Source organism: Choloepus didactylus, chromosome 20, assembly GCF_015220235.1.
Source record: "Choloepus didactylus isolate mChoDid1 chromosome 20, mChoDid1.pri, whole genome shotgun sequence".
Taxonomy (NCBI): Eukaryota; Metazoa; Chordata; class Mammalia; order Pilosa; family Megalonychidae; genus Choloepus; species Choloepus didactylus.
The window spans coordinates 4,897,184-4,920,585 of record NC_051326.1 but is presented as its reverse complement, the minus strand read 5'-3'; the positions used below and the strand labels follow the sequence as shown (position 1 = coordinate 4,920,585).

Below are 23,402 nucleotides of genomic sequence, written 5' to 3'. Positions count from 1 at the left end.
CAGTGCCCATATGGAATTTCAGTGCACCTGTTCTTCTTGTAAATTATTTACCTGTTCAGGTGTCTGTGTGTCTTCTGAGTAACATAATCACCCCTGTTTATCTTTAATAGCATCAACATATTTGTACTCTCTCTTACTGAACTTGTGTTTATTCTCAGCCATCGTAAAGGACTGTGCACAGATGGCCACCTGATAAATGCTTTTTTGGTGACAATAGTGATTTTTCCCAGAAGCCTTCATTTAGGTTAAGTGTGCAGCTCTAGGGGACTAGGCCACAGGCCTTACTCACATTCTCACATTTAGTACAAACAACTTCAGAGAAGTTCTGCAGATGGAGCAACACCACCATATTGCGATTTAAGCTTTCCCCGTCATTTCTCGGCAACCACACTCAAATTTTCAATTCCCCAAATAGAAAATGTACTGAATAGACATTAGCAAAGTAATCTCTGAACTCCTTTGAAAATTGCAAAGTAGCTGAATTTGTCTCTGATGGTTGATAATAGCCATGAGGAAACTAATCATAATTCCTTCTCTGCAGCCTCTGAAATAAATCATTTGAAAAAGCTTCCCTGATTGGGAAAAAAAGAGAAAAATTATATTAGAAACTAATGAGCTCACAGTGTTATTTTCATTACTTAGTAACCTCAGGGTTTGCATAATTTTCTTTAAACAAATTTGTAAAATGTGGGCTAAGGGAGGCAGTTCCTCAAAATCCTGAGATCATCAAACTATAGTGACAATTTTTTTCAAAGTTGTGAATTTTGAGACAGAAAATAAAAGACCAGAATAAAAATCAAAAGCTAAAACTGGACTGTATATAACACAGGGAACCCTATCATAGGCAATGGATGATAGTTAATAATACAAATATAAGAATGTTCTTTCATGAATTTTAACAAACACATAACCCTAGTACAAGGTGTTAATACTAGGGTGGTATATGGGAAAACATACACCTAAAGTAAACTATGAACGATAGGACTATTTTAATAATTTTTCTTCAATTGTAACAAAGGTAATTGCTGTTAAAAAAAAACAGTACGTGTATGATGTGTGAATATATCGGAATAAATTGCATAAAAAAAGTACAATTATTAAAAAGTGCTATCATCAATTACAGCAACTGTCCCACACCAGTGCCAGGGGTGGTGTATGGGAATCCTGTATTTTATGCATGATTGGTCCGTAAACCCACAACATCTCTGATAATTTTTGTAAGTCTTTTACATCTTCATATACCTTTAACTTCAATCTCGTATTCTAGTTAAAGTGATTAAGTCCAGCCACCGACCAAGTGGTGAGAAAGAGGACATTGATTCTGAACACGTGGATATTTGGGTGTTCCAGCGGCAACAGCTCGAAGCGGGGACGCCGTGTCTGCCGTGGGGATGGACGGAGCCTTCCACATGGGTGGCTGAGAAGCCCGTTCCAGCTGGGAATCGGAGCCGAGCTGATCCGGGAGGCTCGGGCAGGCGCTCAGTGCCGTCAGCAGTCAAAAGAGAGGCAGTGGAGTGGAAGTGTCAGTCGGGTTGCCAAGCAGGGCTCACTTTTCCACATTGAAGCGTCATGTAGAATGATCTGAGAGCCGAAAATAAGCCAGCTCAGCCCAGCGTCACCCATGTACCTATGGAGGGCCCAGCCTGCCCGAGAGCCATTCTTTTCTGCTGAGGTTTTACAGGTTCCTTCGGGACGCACGTGCTTGCTGCCCTCCGGAGAGCAGGGCAGACAGAGGTGATGTGGAAGATGCCACCCTTATTCAAAACACCATAGAAATCATGGACGAACAATGGGAAAACCAGCAACCAGCAAATGTAAAAAACATAGTCCAACTTGAGGCCAAGGAGGAAAAGTTCTCAAATTGAGAAAATAAGAGGGAACTCAAAAGAGTGAGAGTTAAAACCGAAAAGTGTTATAGGGGAATTGCAACCTGTTAGAAGCCTTAAGCGGGGGAACTAGGCTTTCAGCCGAGGATGGAACGCAGCCAGCAGCCCCGTGTGGGTGGGTTCTGAAACCGAGTGGCCCGAGAAGCTTCTGCAGCCGCCAGCGTTGCCATTAGTCAGAATATCTCTGCCCCCCCACTCTGAGAAATCTGCAATGAAGCTCCCCATCCTGGGGCTGTGGACAGACACACCTATAAGAAACCAGACTCAAATTTAAGCTACTTGAGTAGTTCAGAAATCCATAGAAATCCATTAGCCTAAACATCGGTGCAGAGCAGTTAAACCCATCAAGTTTTCCAGAAACAAACCGGAAGCCCCCACCCAAAGCAAGTCACACAGGTTTCCCATGGAGAATAGCCTCACTGACACCGAGCTCAGAGCCAAAATTATAAACCATATAAGAAGATGAATGACCAGGGGGAACAATCATGAGGAAAAGCAAATAACCCTAGACATAGTAGTATAACTTTTAAAAGACTCTAAAAATAAATATTTTTAAATGTTTGCAAAAGTAAAAGAGTAAATACAAATCACAAAGTAAAAAAAAAAAGGTCAATAGAAGAAAACAAATTTTAGAAATATATGTTCAATTAAAAAACCTTATGACATCCCAGACATGGAGACCATACATTCTTTCAAACACACTGGAGCCATTAAACGTATCAAGACACAAATGAAATGTGTTCTTTGACCACAATGCAAGAAAAAATAAAATATACAAAAATAATTTTAGAAAGTTCAAAGTTATACACTACATACACAATCATTGTAAAAAAAGGCAACTGGAAACTACAAACATTTAGGATCCAATTAGCAATGAAAATCCACATAGCACAACTTTTAGGTTACTCACATGTCACAAATTCTGGGATGTAGCTCAAGCAGAAATTAGAGAATAACTTGTAGTATAAAATCCATGTACTCAGAAATTTAAAAAGACAAAATAAAAGTGAGCTAATATTCCTATTCAAGAACTAGTAAAAGAAAAGCATAATACATTCCCAAAAAGTAGGAAATAAGAAATAAAAATGATGAGAGTTAAATTAATAAAATTGAAAATGAAACATAGGAACCATGGAGTATGAGAAGCTCAATTCTTAATAACTGAAATATAAATAAAGGAAACAAACACACAGAAATTCATTCATGATTATCAGTAAAATCAAAAGCTTACTTTCTAGAATGATTAACAAAATACATAAACCCTACCATGACTAAGGAAGACCAGAAAGAAAAAAGGAAAATATCAAGTATATTTTTAGAAATAATATGTATAAGTTAAAATTTTTAGAAATATGTATAAAGTAATTATAGAGAGACTAGAAACTTTTAAAATACATGATAATGCATTGCAAAATTTTATGTCAATATATTTGAACTTTAGATAAAATTATTTTCTTGAGGAATATAAAATACCAAAATTGACTCACAGAAAATTGCAACTCTGAATACATTGATAACATTCAAGAAATTGAATAGATAATTAAAAATTGCCCCTTGCTGAGGGGACATCTCACTTAAATGGTTTCACAAGTGAGTTTTACTTTTAAGAAACAGATAATCTCTATCTTATTCTTATTAAGGGGAAAAAAAACTGTTTCTAGGAACAGAAAAAGGGAAAGATGCCAGAATAATTTTCTGTGATTATTATAATTTTGATACACAAAGACAGTAGAAGAAAAGAAAATTTATATCAATATTATTTATAAACATAGATGCAAAAATCTTAAATAAAAATGCAAGCACTTCAAATCTGCAGTTTCAATTAAGTTTTCTGTCAAGATTTCAAAAGCAGTTCAAAACAGAAAATCTACCGGTATATTTTGTCACATTAAAGGGATTAAAAGAGAAACCCTATAGGAGATGTAGAAAAAGCATTAGATAGAATTTACTATCATGAATAAGAAAGACCCTTAGGAAACAAGGAATAGAAGATGCTCTTACTTTGATAAAGTATGGTATCAAGAACTGATTGAACCACAAAAATTAATGCTGAAAATTTAAAAGCATTCCAATTCTACTCAGGAATGGATCAAGGATTCCCAATTTATGTACCACCATTCAACATTTTCCTAATGGTCTTAGCCCATGCAATACAATAAGAAAAAGAAATATGAAGCTAAATGCTGTGAAATTGTTAATCACAACCACTCTTGGCTGCAATTGATGTGAGTGCGTACGTCAGGGGTTGGCAGTTTTTTTCTGCAAAGGGCCAGCGAGTAAATACTTTGGTCCCTGTTGCAACTTCTCAACTCTGCCATTGAAGTATGAAAGCAGCTACAGATGATATACAAAAAATGAATGTGACTGTGTTCCAATAAAACTTTACAAATAAAGTTGGTGAACCAGATTTAATCCACAGGCCACAGGCCATAGTTTTCCAACCTCTGATCTAGAGAGCAAAACAAGTGAATCTAAAGACAAAAACTTAGAATTAAGAATGAATCCTTTATATATAAAGAATTTCATCAGGGCTGCTGGAAATGAGATCAAAATACAAAAATCAATAGCTTCATTTGCATTTTGGAAAAAAGTAATTAGAAAGCCTGCATCTTTGATAACAAATAGATCCCATGCACAATAGCAGTAACAACTATAAAATACCTAAAATAAATCTAAAGAAAACAAGTGACAGAATTACAAACAATATTACCAAAAATTATTTGTGGTTTAAAAGAAGAGCAATAAAGTGATAGGCTGTGTCCATAGAGGGAAAGACATAATATCATGTATACATAAGTTCTGCCTATATTAATTAAAAAAACCAAACACATAAGGGAGCTTGAACTATGTTAGAAGAGGTATAAGGAAACAAAGGGGGAAAGGGAAGGGAAAACAAATGGTTTCCCTTGCAGGAAAATAATTAGATCCTTTTCTCTTATACCCTAGCACTTAGCAGAATGCCTGGCATATAGTAAGTACTAAATAATTTCTTAAATATACTAAAGTACAAAATTCTTTCAAACTTCAGTGGTACTGGATAGTAGAAAAATAAGGGCCCAAGAAACCCTGACTCCCTGCAGGAAATTAGCATAAAATTAGCATGGATGTCACTTTGGCCATAAAAGAAATAAAATAGTTTGCTGTGTTTTTGAGGCTACATGAACTAACCTTTTTGTGTTTAGCTGTTCAAGTCTTCTAGCACCTGCCATTTCATTTGCTTCTCCCCAAATTCCCATAAGGCAGTCAGGGCAAGCATTTATTATCCCTAATAAGCAAACGAAAACATCGAGACAGGAGACCCTTGCTAACTTGCCCCAAATCATGGGAAAATTATAAAGCAGAGTCATTTCTGGAACCCAGGCCCTGGGACTACAAGCTTTTCCCACCTGTTAACTCCACCTGCTCTGCGGGACAGTCACAGATTCTTCTCCTCCCAGTTGGTCTGGCATTCTTCTCCCTATACTTACCCTCTCAGAGGCAGAGCTCAATGCAGCCAGCAGAAGAGTTTAGGGACCTGTGAGAAATGGTGGGGGGACGTCACTGGAGAATTCATGTAGACAGGACTAGCACGCTAGATAGGCAATGAGCTGAGAACTACTGTGCTCGGAGAAGAAGGTGGGGTGAGTATTTGTTCAGCATCAGGAAGACAAACAAGAACTAGCTTGGAACTAGCACATTGCCTTTTGAATACCAGCTCTGTCATTTAATTGCCATATGACTTGGGAAATTTTTTACTTTCCCTCTTTGGACTTCTTTAGTTTCCCCACTGGTCAAATGTATAAATTTAGTTCAATTATCTTTAAGATCCCTTCTGCTTAAAAATGCTTAAATAGGTTTAAACAGTTAATGGTACATCTCTTTCTTCAAAAATAAAGCATATTGAATAGCTTTGTTGAATCCTAGCTATAGATGAAATGTGGAAATCAGAAAAATAATGGAATTTATGTATAAAAACATGAAAATCACCAAATTTTTAAGATCTTCCATTTCCTCTCCCACTAGCAGAGGGGAAGCAGTTTGATGGAGTTTATCAGGTGAAGCAGCTGCCGTCTTAGCAGCCAGGCCCCACGAGTGACACGAACGAAACAGGTGAAATATCCAAGAGCCCAAGATGCTCCTCAAGAAACCACTGCTGCTCTGGCCGGCTGGTAATCGGCATGCTTGTGATTTCATCTTCAGCTCTAAAAATAGTCTGTGTAAATAATATTTCTTGTAATTATGATGACTATTATTTATAGCTTGCCTTAGCCTCTCAGGCAAATGTCCCAGAAAGAACAAAAAGAGTCTTAGATACTTAAAAGAAAAAAAGGGAGAGGTGTTGGCATGTGAGGAAAAGAAATGTTTAGACATCAGAAGCTAAGAACTATTTGTTGGATTTGATTAATAATCACTAATGTGCATTTTATTTTAAGATCATACAACTAGAAAAACACATGGTGGGAGTTTTGTTTTGTTCATCAAAAAAAAAAATTGTACCCCCCCCATCTCTCTTCTATCAAAAAGGATTCTAATATACTTTATTTTTTCAGAAATAATTTGAAAGGGCAATTTCTCTAATCTCTGGATCTTGGGAGTTTGGTTCAATTCAACTCAGATCAACTAAGTGGATATTTATTAAGTGCACATTAGAGGTGAGAAACACAGATGTGAGAAAAGAATATATGTGTGATTCCTAAATTCTAGGAGCTCAATGAGTGTGGGGCAGAAACATATACATATATAAATTTAAAAAGAAACAAAACTGTGAGATAGAGGGCGTGAGTCACACGGCCTGGGGCGATGGCTTCCAGGGATCACAGAGTTCAGGAAAGAATTCTTTGGAAGGTATCTGAGCTGCGTGGAAGGGTAATTTGGGATTTGACCATTTGACGATGGCGAGGAAGGCATTCCAGGAAGAAGGAAGCGCAGGGCCAAAGGCAGGGAAGCGGGGCGCAGAATTCTGAGTTCAGGAATGCTGACTTTAGAAATGCAGCTGAAAGGACAAGCGAAGGGCAGACGATGAGCCGCCGTAGGATCCTGAAGAATGCCAGCCTTTCTCCCCGAGCTGGGGCGTCCACTGACGGGCTTGACCAAGGGGACTGCGCTGGCCAGGTATCTCTTCTAGAAAGATCCCTTGAACTGCAAGGTGGCAATTAGTTGGGCTCAACATGAAACCAAAGAGACCAATTAGCAAGCTGCTGAAATAATTCGGATGGCAGCTGATACGGGGTTGATCTGTGCAGTGGCTGAGGGAAGGATAAACAGGAGATAAACATGGGTTCTTTTTTTTTTTTTTTATTAAATTCAGTTTTATTGAAATACATTCACACACCATACAATCATCCATGGTATACAATCCACTGCCCACAGTATGATAACATAGTTATGCGTTCATCACCACAATCTATCTCTGAACATTTTCCTTACATCAGAAAGAACCAGAACAAGAATAAAAAATAAAAGTGAAAAAAGAACACCCAAATCATCCCCCCATCCCACCCCATTTGTCCTTTAGTTTTTATCCCCATTCCTCCATTCATCCATACACTAGATAAAGGGGGTGTGATCCACAAGGTCTTCACAATCACACTGTCACCCCTTGTAATCTACATTATATAATTGTCTTCAGGAGTCCAGACTGCTGGGTTGGAGTTTGGTAGTTTCAGGTATTTACTTCTAGCTATTCCAATACATTAAAGCCTAAGAGGTGTTATCTATATAGTGCATAAGAATGTCCACCAGAGCGACCTCTCGACTCCATTTGAAATCTCTCAGCCACTGAAACTATTTCATCTCATTCTGCATCCCCCTTTTGGTCAAGAAGATACTCTCAGTCCCACGAGATGCCGGGTCCAGATTCATCCCCGGAGTCATATTCTGCATTGCCAGGGAGATTTACAACCCTGGGAGTCGGGTCCCACGTAGGGGGGAGGGCAGCGAGTTCACCTGCCGAGATGGCTCAGTTAGAGAGAGAGAGGGCCACGTCTGAGCAACAAAGAGGCACTCAGGGGGAGACTCTCAGGCACAATTATATGCAAGTTTAGCCTCTCCCTTGCAGCAACGAGCCCCATAAGGGCATGTCCCATGATCGAGGGCTCAGCACATCAAACTGCCAGTCCCAATGTTTGTGACAACATCAGCACCAGTCCAGGTGAGGATGTCCAACACTTCCGCACCTTCCCCTAGATCCTCAGGGCTAGGGAGGGGGAGGCTGTAAATATATTTTTTATTATCTGCCTACATTACTCTGGGATGTGTCACTATTTCACTCCAGCCTATACTAACCTACCGTATCTCACTTCCTATTCCAAGTTCCATGCAATTGTGGTGTCTGAACAAATCGACTGTAGAGTTGTACCGTTTAGAAAATTTAGATCCTGTACCAAATACATATCTCTTCCCTTGGTCTCATATGGAAGTTGAAGTTTTAAAACACAATCAGTTTCAACCTTTACCCTTTGGCCTGGCTTGCCCTGGTCTTAACCAGACCTGCTTCATTCATATCACTAATTGAAGTCTGGGCTCTTTTTCAGCCTTTTTTTTTTTTTAAACAGTGGCTGTATGCACTAATACTGACATTCATATCTGCCGAGCTCTAGCTCTGAGTTTCAGGTATCTCACAGATACGCATTGTTCCAGAGACCAATCAGGTTATACACTAAGGGATCAGCATCTCAAAGTTTAGAGATAGGCATTACAATTCAGGGATAGAGCTAACTGCTGTAAAAGCTTACAATCTAGGGACTATTACAATAATTATGTCCATGTTAGGCTATGTTCTAAGATTCAATTCTGAGTTTACACATTGTAGTTAGTCCATATTGGTGAGGCATTAAAGTGTTTGCCTTTATTTCTGGTGTACTTCACTCAAATACTGTGTACAGGATCCATTCACCTGGTTGTGTGTTTCACAGCTTCACTCCTTCTTGCAGTCGCTCAATAAACATGGGTTCTTAATATAGCAAAGTTTCCACTAGCATCACTATTCTAAAGCATTTCTCAAGTGGTTAAAGTTTGGAAACCATTAAAGTTGCCATTTATGTGGTTTTCACACATAGTAGTTATAGAGCGTTTAAACATGAAGCATTCATATACAATTAGCAGGGCTTGTAAAGAAGCTGTGGAGAGTCAACCATTCTTTCTTGTGGGACTTTTTAACTTTTTCTTGGTACCCAAATTGTGTTGTTCGGCTCCCTAAATTGGACCAAATCTGTGATAGATAGAACTTCCTGTAAAAAGAGAGACTTCTGGCTTATGTCTGAATCAAAACTGTCTACTTGCTCACTTTTATCTTTCCTGAAAAGCAAAGAGACTATTTATAAAGGAAAAGAAAACTTGACTATCCAAGGAATTCAAGGCTTGATCCTAAACCATGAGTCATGACATCTGTATTTTATTTTCTTGACTGTTGCTTTGACTTGGAGGATGATTGAACAAGTTACATCAAGCCTTACTTTCCCAGACTATAAAATGGGTACAGTCAAAAGTGCCCTCTACTTGCCTCATTGTGACACTGCTTAGATGACTAGGGTAGGCCTGCAAAACGTGCTGAGCCTTTGCTAAAAGGCCCCTACGTACGTGGCATTACTTTGTTGGTGGTGATTTTGGAGACTGTCAGAGCTTTGCGATAGGGGAAGTTGAGTCCTCTAGAGGGTCTGACTCATTCTATCAAAAGTGCTGAAAATTGATGCAATCAACAATTTCTGAATTTACCTTGCCAGGCTAAGATTGGGATCAACTGACTTATGAAAAATGTATCAAAGGACCTGCCCGGACTTAGAAGAGAATAGAAACCAGGAATCAAAACTTTGCAAACTGGGGAGAGAAAGAGAGAGGAGAGGGAGGGAGGTAATGAGAGCAGAAATAAATGTATTGGTGCAAATAATTGTAATCGCCCTAGAAATCTGGTATCTGGGTTGGGCCAGGCACCGTGCTGGGTTCTGGTTCCTTGTCTCATTCTCGTTTCTCTCTGGGGCACAGTGAGCACTCCATAAATGTCAGCTGCCTCAACAACCCTGCCAGGTGAGTCCTTACATCACCATTTCCTATGTGGGAGCCCCAGTGCTGAGCGAGGTGGGATAATCTACCCAAAGGCATTCTGCTGTCTGGGTGGGGGCAGGGAGGGAGGGGTCCGGTTTCAATCCTGACCTTATTGCAAGGCTCTGGTGCTGTCCCCCTGATGCCCCTGCCTTAGGGCGTCCACTTTCCTTTCCTATTACCAATCAGTATTTCATCTGCAGGGTCCACTTTCTGTGTCTGGGCTATGAATTTTTTCTCCATTGTTGGTCATCATTTAGTTCTATTTTTTCCAGATTCTAAGAATTTATTGTTCCATAGTTTCTTCTTGGGAGAGGCGGGTGTGGTGTTTATAATCCTTTATCAATCTTGGAAGCCAGCATCTGTATTATGCCACATACGAGAGATCTATTTTATATGGAATGTTCCCTGAGCCCAAAGTTCAGGGCTCTCCTCAGATAACCAAAAAAAAAACAAACAAACAAACAAAAAAAAAAAACCAGAGACATCCTTGCTGCCTTATTAATGTAAGTTAATAAATTGTTGGGGAAATCCCTAAAGAGAAGCAAGACTGGACTGAATGGTTCTCTCATTCAGTCGGCATTTATTCAGCCTTAATGTTTTATGTACTTGATGTTCTTCAAGGTACCGAGGAGATCCAAAGGGCAGTAAAACACAGACACTGTCTTCAAGGAGTTCATGTTCTCGTCGAGAGGCACGCATACAAGCGCAAGCTCTCAACACAGCCTGGCGAGTGCTACTGTACAGGTGAGAATGAAATGCTGCTAAAGCAAACCAGGAAGAGCACCCGATTCTGCCTTGGAGAGGTGGAGGCTGTTTCTGTGCTGGGTTTTACAACAATGAGCTCCATGAGGGAACCAGAAGGGAAGGTTATTCAAGGCAGGGGAAGCCCAGCAAAGGCAGGCAGGGCTAAGAGGCGGACAGGCTCCTTCTTCTGAAAGGAACGAAGTCAGACTCTTAAGTCCTCTGCTCCTACACAGCCAAGGATTTCCAGCCATTCCAAGTTTCTCTATATAGTTGGGGTTGCGATTTCTGCGACAAGGAAGGGTGCAGCATCAGCTGTGAAAATTGGCTCAATGTTCATAATCAAATCTATTATGCTCCCTCTGAAGTCTGGGCCATGTTTCCGTAGAAACCACTGGTTACAGAAAGGGGCCCTTGGCCAGTACTTGGCCAGAAAACCCATCACCCTTAGAAGCTGTTATAGGAGCATCCGAGGGGAAGCTCTCCCTAATTCCTGCCGTGAGGTAAGTGAACCAGGAGAGAAAAATAAAGAGTCCTTCCTTGTAGGGTAGCAGGCACTATAGGACTCCATGATACAGCATCCCTGCTGGACTCCACCTCATCTGTGAATCAGCTCCTCAACCAGGAATTTGAAGTGAGCACTTACTGTATACCCAGCAGTATTCAAGGCTCTGTGGGACAACACACACCCATGCACACATACATTTTACACAGCTTTTCTTTCACAGCTATGAAGCATTTTACATTAGCTTTCACGTCAACCTTTTGAAGGAGTTTTATTACTCCCATTTTATAGAAGAGAAAAGCCAAACGCCAAAGGATTATATAACTTAGTTCACACAGCTGGTAAGTGGCGAAAACAAGATACATGCTCAGCTTTCACTCCAGATGTAGTGAGGGCTCTATCTGTATCTTGGAAAAGGCACCCATCCACAACAAACTTGCATATGTGAAAAGTTACCAACGCAAGTGGTAAACGAAGGCAGCAGGAGATTCTGCAGAGGGGTTAGTGGTTCAGACTGTCAGTTTCGTAGATTTCAGAGGAGAGAAAGGAGTCTGAGCCCTTACTCCTCCATCACCAATGCCTCATTAGCATTAGAAGGAGTAGATCTTTCACAGCTGGAGACAGAGGAGAAAAAGTCATCCCAGGTGGAGAAAACAGCAAAGGCTCAGAAGCAGAAAGAACAAGGGAGTCACACTGAGAAAGGGAATTGTAATTTGTGGAGAGACTAAGAGGGAATGAGCCATCTGTCCTGGGATGGAAAGGAACCCTGCACGGGGTTAGATCTTGTGGCCTTGTCTCCAGGGAGGATGTCCACCTTCTGCAACCCTGTCATTCATTCAGTAACTATTACTGGGCACCTGCATGTGCCAACTCTGCTCCCAGTGCTAGGGATTTTCCAGGGAGTGAGTTTTCAAATACGAGGGAGCAGAGCTTTGGAGGGCAGTGCAAAGCCCCTGGGCAATGCTGGTGGTTTTCTCCTTAGCACCCTTGCCGCTGCCACCTTTTCCTTCTCCATGTGCCGTCCCCAAGGACCCATCACGTCTACTTGACTAGCGGCTGGTCATGGCCACCCAGATCCTGAGAGCCCCTGGGATGGAGTCCTGCCTGCTCAGGTGGATGGCCTGCCTCGCCGCTCTCCAGCCTCACGTTGCGCGGCCGCATGGGCCGACTCCCACCAGCATCTCCCCTTTTCCCTCCCCCTGGAATGCACCTGACCCCATTTTCTGCCCATCAAAGCCGGCTCATCCCACAGGGATCTGTGTAAGAGCTATTCTCTTCAAGAATGTGGTCTCCGTTTCCCCCAACCGAATGAATTCCTGCTTTTTCTGGGCCCACAGAGCAAATGCCCCTGTTTTAGCCTGTTTCTATTGTGCTTTGTCCTTGACTGGGCTGCCAGCCTGTCTGGGCCCTCCTTGAGGCCAGGACACATGTCCTTACCCCATCATTCAGTACACTGTTTGGCTCCTTGTCAGTGCCCAATAAATCTCTTTAAAAGGTAAATACCTGGAGAGGATGTCCTCGAAACTAGGACAGTCCCATTTAAATTTAGTTTAATTACTATATTAAGGTTCATTTTAGCAAGCTGAATATTGTGAATGAAAACCATCTAATATTCAACCCCCACTTACCTGTCCCCCGAAGGACAGTTGGATTTCACTGTAATCTTTGTTGTAGTAACCTGCAAGCTTGTTATTAGGATTGCTGATAAAGTCGAAAGACCATTTCATCTGATTATTGTTCTTAGGAAATACCTAATTATTAAATGCCACACTGAAAACCCGGTTATTTCATAATGGGTGAGGCAATTCCATGCAGGTATCCCTTGATTACGAAAACAGAGGCCGCCTTTAAAGGCATGGAAGCGAGATGTCATCCACCAAATAGTCTCTTCTCACCAAGGTAAGCTGGGTAGTAAAGACAGAAGGGTATAAACAGTCTGAACAGGCCATGTTCTATGGGGATGGATGGAGTCTGTATCTGACGCATTTCCTGTTCTTCACAAAGCCTGGCCAGGTTCAAGGCGGACAGAACAAATCAGAAATTTCCATGTGCGTGTGTGTATGGTAGTTTAGCTCATGGCAAGAATGATTTTCTGTAGCGCTACCCTCTGGAGGGTTCAACAGAGGCTGGACCAGAGCATGGCAGCCTGGATGGAGGAACAGGACATGCTCATTCTGATCCTGAAGACCCCTCCTGCTCATGACAAGCTGCTCTGTCCTCCTGTCGCCTGTCCCGGAATTCCCGCCAAAAGCCAGAGCCGTCGTTGTTCTAGGCGGTTCACGGAAACCCGTCCCATGTGCAGACTGCGGGAGCCGGGGAAGCTCGCGCAGCACCAAGCCACCCGGACGCTGAATCTCGGAGGTGGGGGACTTGAGCAGGTTCTCCCGCGGCTCCCGACACTCGCGCGCGGTGCCTTGCTCCCCTGTGCTCACAGCCCAGGCCCTCCCGTGGCCGCAGCGCCACGTTTCCTGAGGAAGCAGCGGCGCTGGGGCCCGCAGGAGCGACCCCACAGGGGCGGTGACTCACAGCCTGTCCGCACCGCAGGTTTCCTGACTCTCCCTCTCTCCAACGCCAGCTCCCGGGCAGATGTTCTAAAACAATGATGATGACCCTGAGGCGGTGAAAACCCTTACTTTCCCCTTGCATTCTGCGTCACAGGATCTTTAAAAAGTGCTTTGCAGGGAGTCTCCTTGGGGTAATCGCCTTTCGGACGAAGCATTGGGAAGACGATTTTGGGGGTCCCACGAGGTAACCGCGGCCCTCGGGAGGGGCGGGGCGCGGCTGCGGGCCGGGCCGGGCCGGGCCGGGCATGGCTGAGGGGGGCGCGCTAGCCGCAGGGTGGCCGTGCGCGGGGGCGCGAGACGTCGTCTAGCCCCGCCCCCACCTGTTTTCTAGAAGGAAGTAGGGGGCTGGAGGAATGCGGCGGTGCGCGCAGAAGGGGCCCAGGCCTCCTCCCGCAGGGGCCGGCGCCGGGGGCGGGGCGGGCGAGCTGGACTGACGGCCTGCGCGCCGGGGGGCGGGGCCGGACCCGGGGGCGGGGCGGGGCGGGGCCGCGGGGCGGGGCCGGACTCGGGGGCGGGGCGGGCTCAGGGACGGCGCAGGCTCAGGGGCGGGGCGGGAAAGGGCTGGGCTGGGAGGGGCGGGGCCGAGCCGTGCGGGGCGGGCTTAGGGGCGGGGCGGGCTCAGGGGACGGCGCAGGCTCAGGGGCGGGGCGGGGCCGAGCTGGGCTGGGAGGGGCGGGGCCGGGCCATGGCTGGGCGGGGCTCAGGGGCGGGGCGGGGCTGGGAAGGGCGGGGCCGAGCCGTGGCGGGGCGGGGCTCAGGGGCGGGGCCGAGCTGGGCTGGGAGGGGCGGGGCCGGGCCGGGGCGGGGCGGGGCTCCGGGGCCGGCAGGCGGCAGCGGCGGCCGGGAGAGGCGGCCACGGCGGTGGCGGCGGTTCGCGCAGCGGCGAAGCGGGCGGCGGCGGCTGCGGGTGAGCGCGGCGGGGAGCGCGGGGAGCGCGGGGAGCGCGGGAGGCGGGGGTCTGCAGAGAGCGGGGCTCGGGAGGTGCCGGCCGCAGCAGGGCGGGACGGGGGCCCCGGCGAGCCCGCCCAGCGCCCCCAGCCCCGATGCCAGCCCCGCGAGCCTCAGGGAGCGGGAAGAAGCGGGGGAGGGTCCAGTCTCTGTGCCCCCTGCCCCTTCTCTCTGTTCCTCTCCCCATCAACCCGCTCACCGCAACCGCTCGCTCCAGCTCCAAAGCCCATTCTTCCAGGAGCCCCCAGCTCCCTGCTTCCCCCTTCCCACCAGCAGAGCTCCCCATCAGTCTCTCCAGCCCCAGAGGCGGGGAGGACCCCTCCCCCAGCCCCTGCACACCTGGGCCCTTCTGCTCCACCTGCCAGCCAGCAAGCTGCTGTCCCTAGGACCCAGCCCTCCGTGCCAACACCCGGCTCCTTCCCAGGACCTGAGTCTGGCCAAAGGGACTTTTTGGGTCCTGAGCTTTGGGAACAATTTGACCCACTTTCCCAAAGGCTGGGCCCAGGCCAGCCATGCTTTTTTGGTGGTGACACCTGTCTCACCCGCCAGCTGTAGGACCAAGAACGCCTCTGTCAAATGGGCCAGCCGCTTCTTAGGTCCTCCTCCACACTGCCCTGGCTTGCTGGCCAGCGTCCACAGAGCCCAGGGCTATTTGCCAATCCCACCCCCAGACCCCAGAATCACCCCGAGCCTCTGGGCTGGGGGCTGAGGGGCTGGTACTGATGGGGACCACGGTCTGGGCCAGGGTCTCTTCCCCTGAGCCGTGTTTCCCCACCCACCACCCAGGGAGCCCGGGATGGGGATGTGGGGCTGGTCCTGGCGGCCTCGGTCTCCCCACCCCTCGGGAGCTCTCCCCTCTTTCTGTCAGAAACTTTCCCCCTCTCACCATTCACTGGCTCCTCTGGGTAGGGCCGGGGCCATCTGCACAGCCTCATGTCCCCAGAGCACAGAGGGCTGGTCTGGGACTGCAGAGGGCCGGGACCGTGCTGGGGCAGCTCGAGGCGGTGGCCGTGAGCCAGGCCAGGCTGGATGCATGGACCAGGGGGCCACGGGTTTTAGGGGCGATCAGAGGCTTTCACAGTGCCCCCAGGGGGGTCTGAGGTCTCGCTTTGCATGAAGATAGGGGGCAGAGCAGGGGCTGTTTTTCCTGCATGTTTCTGACTGTCTCCTGTTGCTATGGTGACAGTTTTGCCTCTCTTCCTCCTTCTGACTCTTCTGGGAGCTCGTTTTTATTGGTCTGTTGTCCTGTCTTTTATGGCTCTAATTTCTCCTGGCTACTTGCTCTGAAATCAACAGTCATCCACATGGGGCTTGGCCCAGGCTGGGGGCTGGCAGGGCTTCAGCCCCTGCCCTGGGCTCCTGGGGGTGGGGGGGCCTGCCCACACTGCCTCCTGCTCTGGGGTCTGGGAAGGAGGCAGTGTCACCCCCAGGCACAGGAGGTGGTCCACTGCCTCTGGCTAATAATAGGCAGCCTGGTGGAGGGGCCTCTCCGACGTTCTTTCCTTTTTTCGTCTTCACAATTCCATGGGGCTGGGGCTGCCCCCCACTTTGCAGATGTGGAAACTAAGCTCAGAGAGATTGAGTTATGTTCCCAAGGCTGCGCTGATGGCCAGCACATAGTCACCCCATGGCTTCTGTTGCCTGACTGGGAAAGCGTTGGGGTTGGATTATAAAAGTGGACTTCCCTCTGTTTTCACCCTGCTAGGCTTTCTGGTCCCAGAGGGACATGAGAGCCTCCCTTAGCCCATCCCCCTAAACCCGGGCTCCAGAAAGGCTCACTGGAAAGTGCTCCCCAGTTTCCCACCCCTCCTCTGGGGGCGAGCTCATGGTGCACCCTTGACCTGAACTGTTAGGGACCGAGCTGAGAGGAGAGCCAAGCCACTTGTGACTTCCTGTTTTCACGCAGCACCAAGAAGAATTTTGTTTGCTTTTACTCTCCACTCAGGGCCTAGATGCAACCGGATGAGCCGGGGACTCAGAGCAGAGCAGACCCTCGGGGAGGCGGCCAGAGCTGACCAGGGTGGGGTCACTGACTGTCAGCTCCCCAGTAGCTCTCTCGTGTGAAGCTGCACCCTCCCTTCCCTTTTTTCTTTTTCCCTTGATCTCAAACTCTCCTCCTTTCCCCTCTCCCCCTCTCCCCTATTTTCCTCACACTGCCCATGAGCTAGTTTTGTTAATAGTAAGTGGGTAAAGCAGCAGCCCCATTGTCGGACGTGGCCTTGGGAAAGCTGGTTCTGCGTGGGCCTCAGTCTCACAGTATTTAAAATGGGATCAGCACCATCGACCTGTTGCTCTTTTTGGATGAAACGCAACAGCTTCGGGCAGTGGTTGAAAGGCTAAAGGCCTGCAGGGTCTGTGATGTTCTAGAATGTTGGGAGATCAGTGTTACAGAGACCACTGAGCCGCTGCCCAGAGACTGGGGCCTGGCTTAGGAATGAGTAAGACAGGACGTGTCTTGGCTGGAGGGATTCCCTGAAGGCAACTGCGTTTCCCCTGGGTGCGTCTTGCATCACTGAGCAGCTGCTCTGTACCACACACAGTCTGGGGAATGGGAACTGCAGCATACAAAATGGACCGTCTTTCTGTTTTTAAAGAATACAGTCCTGCAGTGAAGACTGGCGTGGTGAGCTCCCCGTCAGGCAGCCGGGGTGGATATGAGGGAGGGCAGGGTGAGGGGGGCTCAGAGGCCGGGGCCTGGCTGGGTCGCCTTTCGGCTGAGCCAGTGGCTGTGCTTTGTCCCACCACTGTCCACTTCGGAAGCCCTTAGTGCAGCCCTCACAGCTATGGGGTGATGGCCGGAGAGCCCCCGAGTCAGCCCTGGGGGGCCGGGGCAGGAGACACCTGTCCAGCCTTCCTCTCTGAGGCTGAACTGATCCACTCCTAGTAACCTCTAGCTCCCATCTCATCTTGGCTAAAAAAATCCTTTCTCAGGGGCTGTGTGAATTGCCTGAGAAGGGCAACATGATGATTGGAAAGAAAATGTATTTTGGAGTCAGATGAGTTAAAATTCCTCTCCTGCTGCTTCCTAGCTGTGGAATCCTGCAGGAGTTCTCTAACTTCTCTGAGCCTCAATTCTTTTATCTGTTAAATGGGGATATTCCTGCTGGCCTTGTAAGAATTAAGTGAGGTTATGTATTTATGGGGTCTAGCACTGTGCCTGCCTCTCGGTAGACTTGCTGTTATTTAGTTATATTGATTAAAGAAGCGCTCTCAGTGGGTCCTCCGGAAGCTTGGCGGGGAGCTCTTGGACTAATTCTGGGTTTCAGGGTCCATTCATTATCTGTGAGGGTTAAAACTTACACAGGCTCGGGTTCCCAGCACTGAGGTTTAATCTTGGAGTTACCTCTAACTGGATAAGCTGCCAGAATTACCAACACTGGGTATCAAGTGACCCTTTGTTTTTCTCCAAGGGACAAGTTTAAAATGGCAACAAATGCCTGACTTTCAGAAACACGTGACTACCTGCAAGAATCCCTTAAAATGAATGTCTCATATTTTTCATCCTGGGCATGTTTAGCTTCCTTTTGTTTTAAGTTACCATATACACATATAAACATTTTCTCAAATTGTGACGACAGCATGGCACAGTATTATTATGCCCATTATATAGTTAAGGAAACTGAGAAAGGTGAAGTCACTTAACAGCAGCTGCCAGCTAGTAAGTGGCAGGGCCAGACTTTAAAGCTGGGTCCCGCCTGCTCTTTGCACATGTGGCACAGTCTTGTCTTGTCTTTGGCTGGCATGTCAGTGACCTCCAAGAATTGCACTTGGACAACATGAGCAGATTTTAATGAGGGTGGACCTGGTCAGGGGTGTAACTCAGACTCATAGTAAATATTTAGAGACCTTATTAGAGTTTTGCTCTCAGCACGGCATTAACAAGGCTTTCTGCAGTTGGTGGATATTATACTCTTCTAAGTGATGGACAGAAGGGGAGTTTGATGTGTCTGAGTTAGGAAAATGTGCTTCATGGCACTAGAGGTTGATTCCTTTGCCCAAGAATGGGCTGCTGGTTCGTCATTGTCATACAGAGAACCCTTGGACAGGCCAAGATTTTAAGCTGAACTTGGGAATGGAAAACATGAAGGTTGCAGCTCAGAAATCTAGAGGCAGGAGAAGCATCCAAGGTTGTAAAATGTTGACGGCTCTCCAAGTGCAAGGCTGCTTTGGATTCAGTCTGTCAGTATCACTCATTCTAGAAAAATGGAGGTATTGGAAAAGCAATTGTAGAATTGCCCACTAAACTTCCTTGGGTAGTTTAGAAGCCTAATTTTCTTGGCTTAAGGACCCCACGGCCCAGAGACTCCAAGAGTTGGACCCGGGTGCCATGTTCGCCAGCTGGGTGTTTCCCGGGCCCAGCTTAGCTCTACAGACAGACGAGTCTCTGTTTGCAGTTGTCTCCGGGCCTGAGGCTGCTGTCTGCTTGCTTAATGACTTCACTTTCTAATAAAAATCCTGTATGGCATAGATAATTAGATTTTTAAAATGAAACCAGAGAAATGGAGTGCCCCGAAGAGTTTAATTGCAGTTTTATGATGGGCCCAGCATAAAAATAGAATTGCTCATTCATTCAACAAATGTGTGCTGGGTTCTGGCCTTAGGCTGCACTAGATGTTGTGGATAAAGTGAGCAGTTTAGAGTTGTCCCTGCCCTCAGGCAGCCTTCGCTCCACAAGGGAGTCGGAGGAGTAAATGTGTGTCCCAGCGGAGCTTGGCGAGAGTCACGTCTAGTGCAGTGCACCGTGGGAAGAGGGTAATGTAGTCGTTTGAACTGTTGCACCCAAGCCCATTTTTCTCGCCATGGAATGTTGCCTGTGGAACACCTGACTTCCACTTGCTGGTTTGCACGAAGAGGCAGCATGAATCAGAAAAGTAGGCGAGGGTGGGTCTGTTTGCTTCGGTTTCACTGTTGTGGAGATGGGGTGGCTTAAGAGGGTCCTTCTACATCCAGCATGATGATCTAACAAGCCTTGGGCTCTGTTCCCTGGGCGACAGGTGAAGAAGCAAAACCTGGCAGCCCCAGCTAGCAAGGTTGCCGAGAGCTGGGGAGCTGGGGCGGGCGAGAGCCAAACGTATTTTCAAAGCCTTGCTCTCCCTCCCGGAAAGGGAGCCGCTTTCTGCCGGAGTGTCCTGATAAATGAGAGTCAAGGCCAGTGACGGGGGAAGAGGCAAGGAGAGACACGGGAGCTCAGTGGAGCCAGAGGCAGGGGAGGACGTTCACAAACGTCCCCAGTGTCCCAGGGTCTCCACCAACACAGAGACGGAGGGAGTGGGACCTCAGAGGTGTTTTGGTGACTGCCAGTGTGCTTGTCTGTTTTAAGTTAATGTGTGTGTGTTTTTAATGGTTTGATGGTTTCCAGGCTCGAGAACTCACAACTACGCAACACACCACTGAGTTCTCTTACTCCTACTGGCAGGCAAACACAGGCCCTCCCAGGGACACATAGGAGGCTGGTTCGGGGAGCTGACTGGGCTGGCAGGGAAGCCGCGTGCTGTGGCCACACTGCCCGCTCTCAGGCAACCTGAGCTTTGGCAAGTCGTTTCATCTCTCAGAGTCTCATGTCCCCGCAGGAAAGGGCAGGAGCAGCATCTTCCAGAACGATGTGGGAATTATCAATGTGGATAATAATAAACAATTAATATCCACTTTAGCAACCTTCTGAACAGCTTTTGAAACATATTATCCCCATTCTGTGGATGAGGAAATTAAGGCTGGAGAAGGAACGTGCATGTCGTCAGTTCGTTAGGAAGGTTGCACTGCTGGTATTTGAACCTTCAAATCTCTCTGTCACCTGCACCGTAAATAAGAGCTGTGCCTATGTGTAGAGCATGGAACCGATATGCACGTGTCTTGGAAAAAATAGCTCAAAGAGTTAGTAAATTCTTGCCAGCCGGTTGTGCCTTCACACCTTACCACTGGAAACAAAAATGCAGCTGGTGATTTAAGCGCGTCCCCGTGACTTTACGTGTGTGTTTGACGGATGCCCTTCACGGCTGTCCGCTGCTCAGCCCGCTGCTTCAGGGCTGCAGCAGTGAGCTGAGCCTCCCGTGTGTGCAGCATATGGTCTTGCTGGGCTGTGGATCCCGCCCAACGGAGGCAGGTTTTGTGTAACTTACTTTTCAGGCTGCTCGCTGGGACAGCTCGAGGTTGTGGCAACACAAGAGAAGCGTGTTCTCAGCTTACAGGTTGACAGTGTTGTCAGAGCTGGATGGGCACCTCTAGTTGAATTCCTTTAGCTTCCGGAACTGAAGTCTAGAAAGAGAGAGGGAGGCAGGGGGTGATGGCTTCTCCAAGGCTGAGATGAGAACTTGGCCACCACAGCCCCTGGGGTTCCAGAGAGCTCAGTGTGCACCCAGAAGCTCTTTTAGAATGTTCCAGAGCTTGGGGGTGGACATGCCTCTGGAACCAAACACACCGGGGTTGGATCCCTGGCTCTTCCCTTGGAGAGATTCCTTAACCTCTCCAAGTTTTCAAAGATGAATAATGTTTGTATCTCAAGGATATTGTGAGGATTAAATAACTTAAACGTCAGTATCTCTTTTTACATGATCTTTGAAGAAAATTTATTTGAAAAGTTTCTGCTGCTTCCTCAGGTTCCTCTTTATTTGTTATTTTGGGTGGAAAATGGCCTTGGAGCTTCTTCTTTCTCTGGCAGACACACGCTTGAATTTCCCCCTGACGGAGTCCCCAAACGTCCGCTGGAAATGAGCCCAGCTGGGGTCTGTTTCCTGGGGGGCCGCAGATGCCGATTCCCACAGGATCAAGTGTCAGACCTGCTGAGTGTTCTCCCACCCTAAGCTGTTTTCTTATTTTCAAAGCGTATTTTTTTTCTGTAGTGTCACGAGTTCAAACTAGTAAATGGGGTCTGTAAGCTATTTCTCTGACAGGTATGCATTCCCTTATTTACAAGCCCAAAATCCAAAAAACTCTGAAAATGGAAAGTTTGTAATAACTCATTTGGAGGCAGAAACTGACCTGTTTTGACATGAGGCTGCTCCTAGTTTTTATTTATCACACGCAGGGTGAAACCGTTTGGCTGCAGAAAGATGAGTTCCCAGACCCTACGGGGACGTACAGAACACGCGGAGATGCACACACTCTCTTGACCTTTGTGAAATCCAGAACCTTCTGAGTTTGGAAGCGCGTCTGAGCAGTGGCTTTTGAAGGAGGGTTTGTGGGCCTCTGTTTGAAAAGCCTGAGGGAAGTAGAAGCACCCTGGGGTGGGAAGGTGTGCGTGACGCCTTCGACTGTCCCACCTTGGGATGTCAGGTGGGTGGGGTCATTCACACTTATCAAAAACATAATGGCCAGTTTTATAGTTTATCAGTTACAAAAAAGGAAACATTAAATGACTGTGCATGGTACCCCAAAACAAAACTCCCTTTTTAAAGCGTGGGTTCCAAAGTGACATTGGGACAAAGTCATTTCTAAAAAATCCTTAGAAGTAAAAATAAGCTGGGAATTTTCGATCTAGTGTGTGTCATGATGAAGTTTCATCACTGGCCTTGGGGCCAGGGGATGGACAGAGGGAATTTTTAAATCCTGTTCATCTTTTTAGCCTCCTGAGCAGGAAGCAGGGTTTGGGGAGTGAGTATGGGGAAGTGAAAAAGCCCTGAGCAGAGTGTAAGATGGTCTTGCTTCTTATTTTGGGTCTGCCCTTATCTTGCTGACTGACTTCCCTTCTCTGGGCCTTCAGTTTCTTGGCAAATGGTTTATTCCTCTCTCTGAGGTTCTAGGAGTGGCGGCCAGGGCTCCAAAAGAGACCACCGTGCCCCGGGGGAAGCCCTGCGGGTGCCCAGGGGCCATGACCCTGTGCCCACTGGGCCGCATCCTTGGGGCCCCTCCTGCCCGCACACTATTGGGGGGAGGGAGAGGCTCCCTGAGCACCGCTGACCTTGGGATAGTCTCCGCTCGGTCGTGTGGGATTCCCCGGGCCCCAGCACCTCTGCTGCCCTCACGGCCCTGGTGACCCCCGCTGCGAGTGCTGGGCCAGGAGGGGCTGTCAGGAAGGAGGGTGGGAGCTCCCTACTGGAGAGCTGAGGCCGGGCCCGGATGTGACCGGGGAGGACTTCGTGGGAATGGCGTCTGTGGCACGACAGAGCTGGGTGACGGGGATGGGGGCTGCCCGCACTCCTTCCTCCCTCCCTCCCACCCTCCTCTCTCTCGTGCTTTCTTCCTGAGTTTATGCTTAATGTACTATAATTATGACTTTTGTCAGGCTGAACGTTTAGCATTTCTTTCAGAATCTGATGGGTTTTAGAAGCTTATGGCTCTGCCTCTGTCGAGGCCCTCACCTGCCCACCTGGAGCAGGACGTCATGGCAGGCACAGGGGCCTGGCCGCTGCAGGTGGTGTCCGTGATGGGGAGGCGGCACTAGGTTTTAGGATCCGGAGGCCTGGGTCTGCGCAGACTGCTGGGGACACCGGGGGGTTGTAAACGTGGCTCCCGGAGGGCGCATGGTGGTGGGAGCTGCTCTGGGGACGGCTGGTCCTTCTGTGTCAGAGGCCCGGGCTGGTGTGCAAGTGCGTGTGAGAGTGTGCTAGTGTGTGAGTCTACGTGAGTGCTTGAGTGTGTGTGAGCGTGTGAGAATGTGTGTGTGGGTGTGGGGGGTGTGGTATAGCAGTGGGTGTGAGTGTGAGTGTGTGGTGAGTGGTGTGTGTGGGATATAGGTGTGGGGTGTATGCATGTGTGTGTGGCTGTGTGCATGTGTGTCTGCTGTGTGTGTGTGTGTGGTGAAAG

The 23,402-nt window shown here is 47.6% G+C and overlaps 1 protein-coding gene and 1 long non-coding RNA gene across 6 annotated transcripts in view; one reads left to right on the top strand and one right to left on the bottom strand.

Annotated features, from left to right (window-relative positions):
• Positions 1–1,051: 1,051 nt before the first annotated feature.
• Positions 1,052–5,306, bottom strand: LOC119516781. Its single transcript, XR_005213371.1, has 3 exons — positions 5,273–5,306; positions 5,055–5,151; positions 1,052–2,134 (listed from the first exon to the last, which is right to left on the bottom strand). It is a non-coding gene; the product is annotated as an uncharacterized LOC119516781 (long non-coding RNA).
• An 8,438-nt stretch (positions 5,307–13,744) lies between these two features.
• The window catches only part of CYRIA (CYFIP related Rac1 interactor A), a 108,430-nt gene continuing 98,772 nt past the window's right edge, over positions 13,745–23,402 (top strand). For 3 of the 5 annotated variants that reach the window (XM_037813235.1, XM_037813231.1, XM_037813234.1), the window contains exon 1: positions 14,564–14,622. The gene's annotated coding sequence lies outside the window, so the exon portion shown is untranslated. Of the gene's footprint in view, positions 13,900–14,563; positions 14,623–14,700; positions 21,933–23,402 lie in introns of those variants that run through there. The other 2 variants (XM_037813232.1, XM_037813233.1) reach the window with 2 other exon arrangements.